Here is a 15,399-nt window from a genome sequence, read left to right on the forward strand (position 1 = left end):
TACCTACTATAAATGTAGATGTCCGAACAGGACAGCATCTGCAGTCACAACAAATGGGTTGTCCTGTCGTCAGGCAGCCCTTCGGTCGGCCGGATTCCAAAGTCTGGGTCTGGCCTCGGCTGGTGTCGCACTTCACCCAACGTCATCTCTGCTGGTCTTCGGGTATAAAGGCATCAGCCGATGCCATTTTCCTCAGTGTTTCTTGCCCCAGATGCCAGTTGTCTTCTTGGAAAACTAAATTTTGGGTAAATGCCAATGTTTCCAAAAAAAAGGTAGGCAAACACAAAACATAAGCATGTATGTACATATATACAAACAAATACACCATAAGAGATCCCCCCCAGCTAGCTATTAGGAGGGTAAATACCCTAGGAATACCACAGAGGGGAAGGAGGGTGGGTAATCCTGACTGCAGATGCTATCCTGTTCGGACATCTACATTTATGGTAGGTACAAAACTGTACTATGTCCTTCAAGGATGCATCTGCAGTCATAACAAATGGGTAGAATACCATAGCCAAACTAGAGGAGGAGGAAGAAGAATTATGGTGTAGTTAGGATCCCTTGCAATACAGCAGTGGCAAACCCTGCTCGGGATCTAGAGTATAGAGGTAAGTTATAATGCTTGGCAAATGTATGCACGGAGGTCCAAGTAGCCGCCTCAATAATGTCCTTGGTTGCCACTCCTCGTAAGAAAGCTGTGGTAGTGGCTGTAGCCCTTGTAGAGTGAGGTCTTATGTTCTGTGGAATTGGTTTTCCATGGTAGGAGTAACAGAATCTTATGCAATTTCCTATCCATTTGGAGATTGTCTGTTTGGAAATTGCTTTTCCTTCCCTTCCTGTTGCATAGGCTACTAAAAGCTGGTCAGTTTTTCTGTTACCTTTGGTTCTGTCCAGGTAGTAGCGTAACTGTCTATGTACATCCAAGGTATGCAGCAGTCTTTCCCCCCTGTTCTGTGGATCGGGAAAGAAGGTAGGTAGGTGGATTGCCTGGTTTAGAGACACTCTGGATACCACCTTAGGCATAAATGTAGGATTAGTTCTCATGGACACTCTATCTTGATGGAAGATTAGGAAGGGTTGTACTGCCATTAAGGCCTGTAGTTCAAACCCTTCTTGCTGAAGTAATTGCCAGTAGGAAAGCAGTTTTTCATGATAGGTGTTGAAGATCTGCTGTTGCTGCTGGTTCAAATGGAGGGAGTGTCAATTTTTCTAGCACAAAGTTCAAGTCCCATGCTGGTAATGGTGGTTTCCTAGGAGGTTTTACATTCTTGATTCCTCTGAGGAACTGCCTGAGTAGAGGATGTGAGAAGACAGGGGATCAAGCTGTATTCTGCAGAAATAGCTGATGCATGTATCTTGATGGAGGAATAGGACAGGCCTGTATGGAGAAGCTCTGCCAAGTACTCCAGGATGTTAGCAATATCTATCTTTGACACATCTTTTCCTCTTTCAGTACTCCAAATGACAAACCTTTTCCATTTTCCTGCATAGTTCCTTCTTGTTGAAGGTCTGCGGGCTTCAAGGATAATGTCTTTAACCCTTTGGGATAAATCTGGGTTAGTTGCTGTTATGTGATGTTCCAGGCAGTCAGTTGCAGAGTTTTTAGGTTTGGATGCATGATGTTGTAGTTGTTCTGAGTTAACATCAAAGGCATCAGGGGTAGTGTCCACGTTCTCCCCCAGACATGCTCCTCAGCAATGGTTACCAGTGTTGTCTTGGCCAATTTGGAGCTATCAGAATTATCCTTGGACGTTCCTCTTTGATTTTCAGTAGTACCTTGTGCATCAAAGGAAGAGGTGGAAATGCATATGCTGTCAGGCCTTTCCAACTGAAGGATAGAGAGTCCACCTTCCATGCAAGTGGGTGGTATGTCCTTGTGCAGAATTTCTTGAGCTGGTGATTGAGTGGGGATGCGAATAGGTCTATTTGTGGCATTCCCCATTTCTTTGTGATGGCCTTGAAGATGTCCGGGTGTAGCATCCATTCGTGAGCATCCGAGGTAGTTCTGCTTAACATGTCTGCTAGGGTGTTTTCTTTTCCCGGTACAAATATTGCCTGTAACTGGAAGTTGTAGCTCAGAGCCATATTCCAAAGGTCCAGAGTCATTCTGCATAGGGGGTATGAATGAGTGCCTCCCTGTTTGTTGATGTACCACATGACTGTGGTGTTGTCTGTCCTTATCATTAAATGGCCTTCTTTGAGGAATGGTCTGAAATTCTGGATTGCTAGTTTTACTGCCAGCATTTCTTTTTGATTTATGTGCAGGTGCAGCTGGTCTGGAGTCCATAATCCTTGTATGCATTTGTCCAGCATGTGTGCCCCCCAGCCTAGGTCTGAGGCGTCCGTTGTGATGGTTTGGCTTGCTTGAAAGTTGTGGAAGGGCAAGCCTGGGTTTGACTGGCATGCTTGAGCCCACCATAGGAACTCTTGTTTCAGGCATGGGATTAGTGGGATTTCGGTTTCTAAGCTGTGCCTGTGTTGAGACCATAAATTCTTTAGGTACCACTGTAGCTGCAGTCTGGCATGGGGGACCAGGATTATGCATGATGCCATGAAGCCCAAGGCCTGCAGTACTTTTCTTGCTGTTAGTTTGTTCTGCTTTGTTAATGCCAAGAAGTAAAGAGGGAGTTGTTCTTGTTTTTCTGCAGTTAGGAATGCCATCTGTTTTACTGTGTCCAATTCCGCACCCAAGAATGTTCTTGTTTGGGATGGTATCAGTCTTGACTTTTTTAAATTGACTGTGTATCCCAGGGCTTGTAGTAAGCAAATGACTCTTTGTAAGTCTTTTGTCAGCTTGCTTTTGTTGTCCGCTTGTATCAGGCAGTCGTCCAGGTATGGATAAATTTGGATTCCCTGTAGCCTGCAATGAGCGATTACTGATGCCAGGCATTTTGTGAATACTCTGGGCGCAGTAGATAAGCCAAAGGGCAATGCTGAAAATTGATAATGCTCTGATCCTGCAAGAAATCAGAGGTATCTTCTGCAATTTGGTCGTATGGGGACGTGCAGGTATGCCTCCTTGAGATCTAGAGTTACCAGCCAACACTCCTTGCCCAGCATGGGAAGAAGTTGCTGTAGGGTCAGCATTTTGAATTTTGGGACAATGATGAATGTGTTTAAGACGGACAGGTCGAGAATAGGTCTCCAACTTTTCTCTTTTCTTGGTACTAGGAAGAGTCTGGAGTAGAATCCTTTGCCCTGTTCTGTTAGTGGTACTCTTTCCACAGCTCTCATCTTTGTTAATTGAGCTATCTGCTTTAAAGCTTCTGTTTTTTGATTTGGAGGTAGGTTTGGCATTCCTCTTTTTACTGGTAAGGTGTGGAAGTGAAACCTGTAGCCTTGGTCTATGGTCTGCAAAATCCACTTGTCTTTTGTGATATAGTGCCAATTTTTTGAAAATAAGGCTAACTTTCCGCCTAAAGGTGCTGCTATTTGTTCCCTGGTAGGCGGTGTCAGAGCCAAGTCACTGTGATTGTCCTGTTGCAGTGGCAGTGGTTGTGTCTGTGCCTCGTTGGTTATTGCCTTGCCACTGGCGTCCTCTGTAGGCACCTCCTCTGGATTGATTTCTGCCTCTGGAACATCTATTCCTGCCTCTCTGAGATTTTGAGGAGTCTGGAAAGGACCAATTTTTGGAAGGCCAGTTCCTGCTAAACCTTGGGGGCTGAACCTGTAAGAAATCCTTAACTGTTTGTACAGATTTTGCCTTCTCTTCCATTTTCTTCATTACTTGCTGAGCAGGAGTACCAAATAGACTGGCCTTATCCATAGGAGCATCTAACAGCTTTGCTTTAACATGATCCGGCAAGACCTGTTCTTTCAACCATGCATGCCTTCTTATAACTGTGCCAGTCATGGCTGATCTAAATGAAGCCTCCAATGCATCATAGCCACATTTTAAAGAATGGTTACTAACCTGCTGAATGTTATTCACCATTTCTAAAACATATTTCTTACCTAAGGAGTCATCAGAGGACAGTTTCTTAGTTAACTGATCAAGCATAAACTCTTGGTATTGGATCATATGAAACTGACAGTTCAAAGCTCTAGCTGAGAGAGTAGCAGAGGTGTAAACTTTTTCCCCATCTCTAAGGACCTGGATTCCCTTTCAGAAGGAGAGGGTTTTTGCTGAGGTCGGCTACTGCCTTAGGCCCCTGGGAGATAGTCTCAGGATCTGCAAGTGGGGCCTTGTATAGGTGGTGATGAGTGTCTGGTACCCTGTAAAACCTATCTGGTTTGGCAGGGGCTGGAGGTAAAGTATCAGGAGCAGTGCAAACATCATTAAATGCATCATCCACAACAGGCAGAACTGGAGGTATAGCTAAGGGCCTATGTTGTGGTAAGTGTAGAAAGGTCCTAAGCCTTTTTCTTGAATCTGAGAAATCTTGTCCCTGCCATTGGAATTGTTCTCTCATGGCATGTAAGGTTTCCCCAAAGGAAAATTCCTCTGGTGGAGAGGCAGATGGAATAGATTCTTCAGCATCGGAATAGAAAAAGGAGCCTCTGGATGGTCTATAATGTCTGAGTCATCCGAAGAATCATCAGAGGACACTGGCTCTGGGGGCTCTGCTCTAGGTCTCTTTTCTGGAGGCTGAGAGGCCCTGTCTGGGTGAGATTGGGATCCCCTAATTAAAGAGATGAGATCCTCTGCCAGAGTAAGCATTTGTGAACTGGAACTGGGCCTGTGTGAGGGGGGCTTAACAGGCACTGATTTAGCAGTTTTGGCTGCTTTAGCCCTGGCAAAGGCCTTAATAGACATGGCTGCAGGAGGCCTAGCAGCACCACGTGCTGGGGTAGAGACATCCAAAGGGATGGTGTCTGATAATTCAATTGGAACCACATTAGTAGGCAAAACTTCAGAGGCCGATTCAACTAGGGTAGCAGGAGCCTCGGTAGTAGTCATGGATTCGGTTGAAGATTGACCCGTTTGCTCGGTTTCGGCCGAAACCGAGACACTCGCGGTTTGCTTAACCGTGGTTTCGGCCGAAACCGCGGACCGCGAGTGTCGGTCTTTTTCTTTGCGTTTTTTAACAATTTGAGTAGTCGGAGGATCCGACGGCATAATGTACGCAAAATCTGAGCCGAAAAACTGTTCAGCAAACTCCGACCGACGCCTAAGCGTTCGTCGGTTGAAGGAAGCACAGGCTAAACAGGCTGCTACGTCGTGGTCTGGGCCTAAACAAGGTAAGCAGTAAGAGTGGAAATCTTTATGAGGTATTTGTTTCCCACAAGTTAAACAGTTATTTACTTTTTCTGACATCGGCTGAGGCAAGAAAGAGTCCCCAACGGGGTACTTAGCTTTTTAGAAGTCTTCGAAGTAGTATTCGGTAGTAGTAATCTCTGGACTTGCGAACAGCTTCTGCTTCGGGCGCCACGCGGCAAGAAAGACTGAGGAAAATGGCGTCGGCTGATGCCTTTATACCCGAAGACCAGCAGAGATGACGTCAGGTGAAGTGCGACACCAGCCGAGGCCAGACGCAGACTTTGGAATCCGGCCGACCGAAGGGCTGCCTGACGACAGGACAACCCATTTGTTATGACTGCAGATGCATCCTTGAAGGACATCAGTGAGGGATGTACACAATGGGAGGATGACAAGTACACACACAAGAAAGTACAATTTCCCTTAGCACACAGAGAACCTATGTACCTATGAGATCACAGGCTGGGGGCTGGTTTCTCCTTCTTTCTCCGGATCCCCAATAAGACTCCCCACTGGCACAGCTATAGGGTTAAGATCTCAGCTGAGGGGTCAAGCCAAGATCTCCAGCTCCCTCTCTATTCAACCAGTGCTTTGTGTCCCTGCTCAAGTAGCTGACACACATACATGTTGTAATTTGATTTATATACAAACACGCAGACACTCCTATGGTAGGCTAGCACAGGATTACTAGCTATGCCCCCTTCTGCCCAGGCTATAAGGTAGTTATCACTGCCACCAACCCCTCTTTATCAGCTACTATAAGGCCCTTACAAAGGGTGTCCAATCCTACTGTGTAATGTTACTATTATCCAAAGGGTAGTCTGACCAAGGTTTTTGGAGTAGCCTGTACACTGTCACCAAATACATATATGCAAGTACTCTAAAAGCTTAAATATGTCTCACAAATATCAGCCACAAAGATAGGTTTAAATATATTTAACAATAAATAACAAAAGAACAAGACAATACTCAATCAACACAGTTACTTTGGAGTTCAGAATCACAGGGAATATTTTAAAACAACATTGCAGGACAGTCTCAAATAACTACAGTAAATATCTAAACTAATCTGTACTATATTTCTACCTATCTCTAAGAGAGATACTATGCCCTAAATCTTACTTACAGACAACACAAAAGTACAACTGCTGATGATGGAGGTTTCCAGGTCCAAGACAAGACACAAAATGCCCAGTCCCTATCTGAGAGAGTTCCTAAATTAATAATAAACATTACTGCTGAGTTTGCTTGAATGACATCAATCTTTGTCACCTGACTTCAGTTCCCAGGCTAAGCAGATACTAACAGAATTTTAACATCTCTGTGTGAGAAGTAAATATCTCTCAGAAGTTTGTAAAACTTGGAAGTTGTAGAAAGTACACTTGTGTACACTTACCATAAATGTAGATGGTCAAGTGTATTCACTGTTGCAGTCATCACTTGTGGGTTATCCCAGCTGGGTAGCCCTTGGACGGCCCAAATACCAGAGTAAAGGATTTCCCTCCTGCATCGGCTGTCTAGGTACAGAGGTTGACGTCAGGTCATCAGGGTTATAAAAGGAGACAGCCGACGTCATTATATCAGTTTTTCTTGCCCCCAATAGGTAAGATCCCCACAAGGAGGAGGAAGTAAAGGGGGAAGGGGGGAGGAAACAGGACTGCAACAGTGAATACACTCAAAAATCTACATTTATGGTAAGTGTACACGACTGCACTATGTTCTTCATGTTTCACTGTTGCAGTCATCACTTGTGGGAGGATTCCCAAAGCTGAGAAAAAAAGGGTGGAGGAAGGAGTATAGGAATTAAAGGCAAGCACCATATTAAGGGGATACCAGCATGCCCTGCAGGACTGCAGATGCAAAGGCTGCCCTGCTGTTGGAGAATGTAGCCAGCTGGTAGTGCTTGGTGAATGTGTGGATGGATGCCCAGGTAGCAGCTTTCAAAATATCCTTAGTTGGAACCCCTCTAAGGAAAGTAGTGGAAGTAGAGGCTGCTCTAGTGGAGTGAGATCTGACAGATTTGGGAGGACTCTTTCCATGAAAGGAATAGCAGAAATGGATGCAATGAAAGATCCATTTAGAAATGTTCTGTTTGGAAATGGGCTTCCCCTCTGTCCCAGGAGAGAAGGAAACCAGAAGCTGGTCAAATATCCTGACTGATTTTGTCATATCCAGGTTATATCTCAATTGTCTGTGTACATCAAGGGTATGCAAAATTCTTTCCCCTTTATTCTGAAGATTGGGAAAGAAGGTAGGGAGATGGATGGCCTGGTTGAGGGTAACCTCCGAGACCACTTTAGGCATAAAGGAGGGGTTAGTTCTGAGAGACACCCTGTCAGCATGGAAAATAATGAAGGGCTGAGTGGCCATAAGGGCCTGTAGCTCAGAAACTGAGAGTGCTGGCACCAGAGGTTCCTGAGGTACCACTGTAGTTTCTTCAAGTGTAGTCTGGCTAAGGGTACCAGTAGAATGCAGGAGGCCATGTACCCCAGCACCTGCAGGAATTCCCTTGCTGTGACATGGGTCCTGCCGGCCAGCTGTGAGAAGTATGAGTGAAGGAACCTCTGATTTTCCTGAGGGAGGGTGTTTGAGATGAAGATAGGTGAAGGCTGACAGCCTAGCCAGATAGAATTTTGTAGATAATTCTGTCATTCGTAAATATTAATGTAAGCCACAGGCTTGTTCTCTTAAATGTTTAAATGGTTAAACGGAGCCAGCCAGCAAAATGCCAAGTTGCTAAGATGGAGCCTAGGGTTGCAGGCATATGGTATGCCAGTGTAGCACCGCAGTGGGATTAGCAATTCCAACACAGATGGGGTCTCAAGACAGGGAATGGGGTAAGGTATACTCAGATAGACTTAACCCTCTCAAGCAGCGTTTCTCAAGGGTCACTTGAAAAACTAGCTTGAGTTCTTCAAGGGGGGGGGGTGAAGATAGGTGAAGGCTGCTAGCCTAGCCAGATAGAATTTTGTAGATAATTCTGTCATTTGTAAATATTAATGTAAGCCACAGGCTTGCTCTCTTAAATGTGAAAAGACTGCATTGGATATTTAACTGCAAAAATGTAACAGTGCTCTGCTGTAAGAAAGCTAAGTCAAGCATTTTATGACTGTCTTTGATGTCAAAATTCGGAGCCAATATGTCTAGAGGGAGGCATCCTGCCTATTGTTTTAAGACCAGAGTTAATGGCTAGAATTTGCATGTATAAATGTCCTTTATTGCACTGGTTTCTGACCACATGGAAATAATGTAAATGTAGTTTCTGTTAGCCTGGGAACACCAGAGAAGTGTGAAGAATGATGCCATGTGAAGCAGCTCTTGGTTTATCAATTTAAAGAGAGAGAATCAGAGAGCTCTGAGCACTTTGTCTTGAGAACATTCAACATCACCAGCACTGCTTTACTCTATATGTAAGTTATTAGAGGTGTGTTTTCTCTTAGATATAGCTAGGAAATAGGAAGATTAGACTAGTTTGTTTTCTGTGATGTCAGAACTTTTCTCCCATATTATTTTAAGTATTTCTCTGTGATATCTGAACTTCTGATTAGCACTGTGCAGTAAAACATATTGTCTTGTGTTTTTATTTATTATTATTAAATATTTTAAACCTTTCAACTGTGGCTGTTTTATGTACAGTTAATTTAAGATCTAGAGTACATTGCATGTATATAGTGATACTGTACCAAGTCACTCTAATAAGCCTTGACTGTTCAGTCACACTTACCATTTGGATAATAATATTGCACAGTAATAACTGGACACCCTTTCAGAAGGGCCTTTGAGTAGCTGATATTAGTAGGTGGTGGCAGCTGGTACTAGCTTTTAGACTAGGCAGAAAAGGGGCACAGCTGGAGAACCTGTGCCAGCTTTCCCCAGGAGTGTCTGTGTGGTTGTATATGACTCATCTCAAAGTGTGTGTATGTGTGCGTGTCAGCTTCTTGGGCAGGGACACAAAGCACTGGTTAGACAGAGAGGGTGCTGGAGGTTTTAGCTTGCCCACTAGGCTGAGATCTGGACCCTATAGCTGTGGCAGTGGGGAGTCTTATTGGGGATCTGGAAAGAAAGGGAGAAACCAGCCCCAGACTGACTGTGATCTCTGTATGTTCTTAAGGGAAATTGTACTTTACTGTGTGTGTATTTATTATCCTTTCCCTATATGGATGGCCCTCACTGGTGTTAGTGGTGAGGAGTGAGGCTCCTTGATTGCTGGGCCAGTGCATGGGCGTCACAGAGAAGATGTGTCCAGAAGAGCTCCCAGGAAGGTTAACCCTCTCAAAGGGAGAAACTGGGACTTCTCTTGGTTGTTAGTGAAGCCCAGGTTGGATAGGAGAGTTTGAACAAAAGTGAGGTCCCTGCATGAGTCTCTCCTTGGTGTCTGCCCGAATGAGGCAGTCATCCAGGTAGGGGTAAATCTGAATGCCCTTCGGTCTGCAAAAACCAATGACAGGAGCCAGGCACTTGGTAAAGACTCTGGGAGCAGTGGATAAGCCAAAGGGCAGAGCAGAGAACTGAAAGTGTTGTGACCCTGCTCTGAAGCGCAGAAAAATCCTGCAGGATGTCCTTATGAGAATATGGAGGTAGGCATCCTACAGATCTAGGGTCACTAGCCAAGCATCTGGGATCAACATTGGTAAGGGTTTGTGTAAGGACACCATTTTGAATTTTGGTACCAGGAGGGACAGATTCAGAGTGGAGAGGTCTAAAATAGGGTGCCAGGTGCCCTCCTTTCTAGGTACCAGGAACAGTCTTGAATAATACCCTTTTCCAGCCTGTTTCTTTGGTACAGGTTACACAGTGCCTTGGGCATAACATTTTTGTATTTGACAGATGGCTTCTGCCCTCTGATTTGCTGGTACATCTGGGAAGCCTGAATATCTGGGACTTTTTTAAAAAGAGAATCCATACCTGCTGGCAATAGGTTTTGGGACCCATAGATCCGAAGTGATGGCCTGCCAATTCTCTAGGAAGAGGGAAAGTCTTCCTCCTAGTCTCTGTGGGGGGTTGTGGGGCAAAGGGGGTGTACAGTCACTGTGAATCCTTGGAGAAGGGAGGGGGCTTAGAATTCCCCTACCTAGGCATTGCAGTGGTCCATTGTCTGGATCTCTGTTGGCCTTATGACTGGTGCCTTGTTGCTCTGTCCCTGCATGCCTTCCTCTGAATGGGCTTTGTTTGAGCAGGAAAGGACCAATGTTTTGTGGGGAAGTTCCTGCTGAAACTGCAAAAAATCCTTCACCGTCTGCATAGACTTGGCTTTGTCTTCCATTTTCTTAATAACCTCCTCAGCTTTGGGTCCAAACAGCTGGTCCTTATCCAGAAGGGCATCTAACAATTTGGATTTTACTTGGTCAGGCAAAGGTTGTTCCCTTAACCAGGCATACCTTCTGATCACAGAGCCAGTGACTGCGGTCCTGCTGGAAGCCTCCAAGGCATCAAACCCACAATGCAGGGAATGTTTGGCTACCTGGGAGATGGAAATTATATGATCAGCTAGTTCTCTGGTAGTATTGCTATCTGGTAGGTTTGAAATTTTCTGTTTAAGTAATTCCAGTACATTTTGCTGGTATTTCAGCATATGGAGTTGACAATTCAGGGCCTATTCGCTAGGGTAGTCGAAGTGTAGGCTTTTTTGCCTAATCTATCTAAGACCTTGCTCTCTTTGTCAGCTGGAATGGGATTTCTAGAGGAACTAGCCCTAGCCTCCTTAGGACCCTGAATAATGACCTCTGGGTCAGCTGCTGTTTTTTTAAAAAGATACTTATGGGTGTTTTGCACCTGATAATATCTCTCTGGCTTCCTGGGGGCAGGTGGGAGAGAGTCAGGGGTGAGTGCAGACTCCAGAAACACATCTTCCACTACATCCAGGACAGGGGGAATGGCCAGAGGTTTATGCTGTGAAAGGTCAAGGAACTCTCTCAGTCTCTTCTTTGACAGAGGGTAATCCTGCACCTCCCAGTGGAAATGCTCCCAAAGGGAATTTAACGTTTCTCCAAAAGAGAGGTCCTCAGGAGGGGATGGCAGCAGGAAAAGGGTCTTCAGCATTCAAATCCTCAACTGCTGCAAATGGCTGGTATTCAGTGTCAGAATCCTCCAGTTCTGATCCTTCTGAGTTCTGGTCAGAAAGAGGCACAGGAGAAATGTCTCTCTTCCTTTTAGCAGGGGTGGTTTGGGTAGGTTGGCTTCCTCTAATTAGAGTGTTTAAATCCTCTGCCATTCTGAGCAGCTGCTGGGACTGCATGGCAGGCTGGAAAGAAGGAAGCCAGTGGCTGGGTCCCTGGGATGGGGTCTTTTTAGGGGTAGTCTTGGTCTTGGGCCTAGAGGATTCAGAGGCCTTATACAAAGTTAGCTTAACCAGCGGCATGGTTGTCGGTCTCTGCCTGGCTTCGGGCATCAGAACTGTCTCTGCAGAAGCCGGTGCATGTGAAGCGGCTCTGGACCAAACTGCATGACTGAAGGCCAACATCCTGGCAGGAGAAGATGGACCAGGCGGCATACCGGACTCTAAAAGGGTCTCGATAGAGGCCAACAACAGTTTCTCAGCTAGCGTCAGGGGCTGTGAAGGCACTGACTGAGTTCAGCAACTGAAATGAGAGGAAGGATGACTGACTTTGGACTGGAGTATTCCGCAGGCCTAACTTTCTGAGGCCTTTCCTTTTCTTTACCTTTCTTTTTTCTAGGTAGTTCCACAGCCGCCTGACTGACCAACACCATACTGCGATGAGAAAAAGAGTCGCTGAAGTGTCTAGCTACAATTTCAGCTCTTCTTCTAATAGTTCTAGCATTAAACAGGGCACAGAACCAACATCCAAGGATGTCATGGCCTGGGCCTAGGCAGGTGATGCAGATGGAATGAAAGTCTTGGTGTGGGATCTGTTTTCCACAACTGAGACAATTATTGACTTTCTCTGGCATCGGATAAAAGCAAGAAAAGGTTCCCCTAGCTTTAGATGGTTTCTCCCTCACTCTGGCAATGGGCGACTGATGCACTCATGAAACTGCTTCTGCTTCGGACTCCACAGCAAGAAAGACTGATGTAATGATGTTGGCTGTCTCTTTTTATAGCCCTGATGACCTGATGTCAGACTCTGTACCTAGACAGCTGATGCAGTAGGGAAATCCTTTACTCTGGTATTCGAGCCGGCCAAGGGCTATCCTGCAGGGATAACCCACAAGTGATGACTGCAATGGTGAAACACGAAGAACATCAGTAAAACATTTTTATATTTGAAACCTAGTAATTATTTCTGTTTCAAGACAATACAAAAAACGTCTAGCTCTAGACATCCTGTCTTTCTTGCTACATTGAAACTAACATTTATAGCTCATCATAAGCACTTAATTTCAACTTATTTTCTTGAAGTTTTATAAGTTAATCTTCTATGTTCCAGCAGGGTATGCTGTGGTTACATTCTTGAAGCTCAGTACATAACATACAGTTCTGTATAAATCATATCAATATTCACAAATGACAAGCTATCTGAGCTGGGAGCATTTCGGTTTGTCTCAAGGACAATCATAAAAACAGGACGCTTGTCAACTCAAACCCACTTTATTACCAGTCAGGCTGCCTTCCTGACACCTTAAGCAATCACCTGTCAACATACCTTCTAAGGCACTGCAGTGTCATTCCTAAAACCACCCTTTATAGAGATATTTGCAACAAAAAGAACTTCTCCCTTGACACCTTCAAAACCCTCTTACATCTATGTGACTGGAGCCCACTAAAACACCTCAATCTTGACCAAGCAGTTCAATACTTCAATGAAAAATTCCTCTCTACCTTAAACAAACTAGCACCCCTCAGAAAGATTCGCATAAAATCCAACTCATACAGTGGCTCACTACTGAAACCAGAACAATCCTAAAACAAAGAGACACAGCATGGAACCTTTATCAGAAAGTAAAAACAACAAACTTCCCTTCAAAAGTATAGCCAACTACAAAACCAAGCCAAAAAGCAATAATTTACAGAAATTCAAGAAAAACAAAAGAATCCCCAAAAAATTCTGGGGAGCCATAAACAAACTACTAAGACCAGGCCAATCCTCCACCCACAACAAATCTCACATATAGTGTAGCCTCTCAATTCAATACACACTTCAGCAATTCTATTCAATCCTAAACAAAAATAGTGCCAAGACTCCACTAACTATCCCCCCACGGCTTCACTATGAATCCAATTCAAACGTCAACCATAAAAAACCCACAGAAACTCAAACCTTCATCCACAGCCACTGACCAACTCTCTGCTGAATTTCTTAAAATTACTGCAGACATCATCTCCTACCCCAAGTCAATTCTAATCAATAGGACGATAACAGAAAAGCATATCTTTAAACTCTGGAAAATCTCCTATACAACCCCCTTCACAAAGGAGGTACCTCCACTGAACTCACTAATTACAGAGCAATCACTATCCCCACTCCTATAGCAAAAATACTTGAAAAATGCATATACTCACAACTACTAGACCACCTCCTGAAAAACAACCTCTTATCCTCATCATAACATGGCTTTAGACCAAAACACGGTACAACAACTGCACTAGTTAGTTTTACCAACACAATCAACCACTAAAGAAACAACAACCTACTTACTTCTTCCATCTTCTTATACATGTTCAAGGCCTTCAACACAGTTTCCCACCAAAAGCTTACTAATGAACTAGCTTGCTTTAACCTCTCCTATTCTGTCCTATCCTAGTTTGCCAGCTACCTATCTGACTGACAGGAGGCAGTCAGATGATAAACTGACCTTTCCCCTCTCCTACCAGTCTCTACAGGTGTACCCCAAGGCTCAGTCCTTGGTCCACTCCTTTTTCCCAGCTTTATAAATAAACTCAGTACAGCTATTAAACATGCAGCCACAATACAATATGCAGATGATTCCTCCCAATTGTGTACAGCCCCCTCTTTGAACTCTCACAAAAAACACAACAAGCCTTGCTAAACATAGAAAAATACCTTTCCAACTGTCAACTCATTCTCAATCCCAACAAAACAAAGAGTATGCGCTTCAACAATAACAAAAAAAGTGGTAACAATCCCCCTTTACAATGTACTCATCAAACAACACAATATTTGAGCCAGTTAAGGACACTAAACTCCTTGCTGTTACAATACACATCGACCTCAAATTTGACAAGCACCTAGCACTATCAAAAAGATCCACATTAAGTTAGGCTCACTGTACAGGATCAAACCCTTCTTAACCAATACCACCAGACAGTCCATCTCCAAAACTCATCTTCTTTCTACACTCTTATATGCGTCCCTAGTATTTACCAACCTAAGACGACCGAAATAAGCTGGAGACATGCTACAACAAACTAGTCAGATTTGCCTCTAACCTACCTTCCAGATCACATCACTGCTCGGCATTCCTCCTTTTAAAATGGCTAGAACTCCCCAATCTCCTTACCTTCAACCAAACACCCCTAGCACTCTCCATCCTACACTACCCCAACAACTGACCAGCCCTTAATAATCTTCTTAAACCCCATACCAACTGCCAGACTCTAAGAACTTCCCAAAAACTTCTACTAAATGTAACCAAATCCAACAACAGCCACCGTGATGCCTTATATGCCAACAAAATAGCAAAGTCCTGGAACACACTGCCACAAGAAATCCTCAACATGCCCAACCCATCAAAATTCTAAATTATGCTAAAAGAACAACTAAACAACAAATAGCTCTGCTCCTGCATCTAGTCAGGATAAAACCCGCCACTCTTTCTTTCTTGACTTCAACTCTTTCTCCTCTGCACTTCTGCCACCTAACAGCTCATCAATATCTCCTTTTTATAATACAATACTAACCCTCTTATACCTCCTCACTATTTAAATCTCATCTCACCAACCATTTTTCACTAACCTAACCATTACAACCCAAAATACACTTCCTATTTATCTGTCTACACCTCCATGTATTAAATTGCACACAAGAACTTACAATGTTTTTTTACTTTCTCTGTCATATCTGTCTAAATAACATTATGTCAAAATTGTATATCATTTTTTTTCTGTCAAATTGTTTTGTAAAAAAGAAATACTTGTGGAGCTTTACTCCTCGGGCCTCCACTGGAAATGGGCCAAAAAGCCCAATTGGACCTCCCCGATAAACAAATGTAAAATTAAAAAAAACTGTAAAAATTGGTCTGTAAGCTACTTCTAACACAACTAAAAGCTGTCAGAAGTG

At 44.0% G+C, this 15,399-nt stretch overlaps 1 protein-coding gene across 3 annotated transcripts in view; it reads right to left on the reverse strand.

Annotated features, from left to right (window-relative positions):
• The window catches only part of POMT1 (protein O-mannosyltransferase 1), a 1,532,857-nt gene that overhangs the window by 638,556 nt on the left and 878,902 nt on the right, over positions 1-15,399 (reverse strand). The gene's annotated exons all lie outside the window — the stretch shown is intronic.

This window comes from Protopterus annectens, chromosome 16.part0 (genome assembly GCF_019279795.1).
Source record: "Protopterus annectens isolate FY-2018-M chromosome 16.part0, PAN1.0, whole genome shotgun sequence".
Classification (NCBI taxonomy): Eukaryota; Metazoa; Chordata; order Ceratodontiformes; family Protopteridae; genus Protopterus; species Protopterus annectens.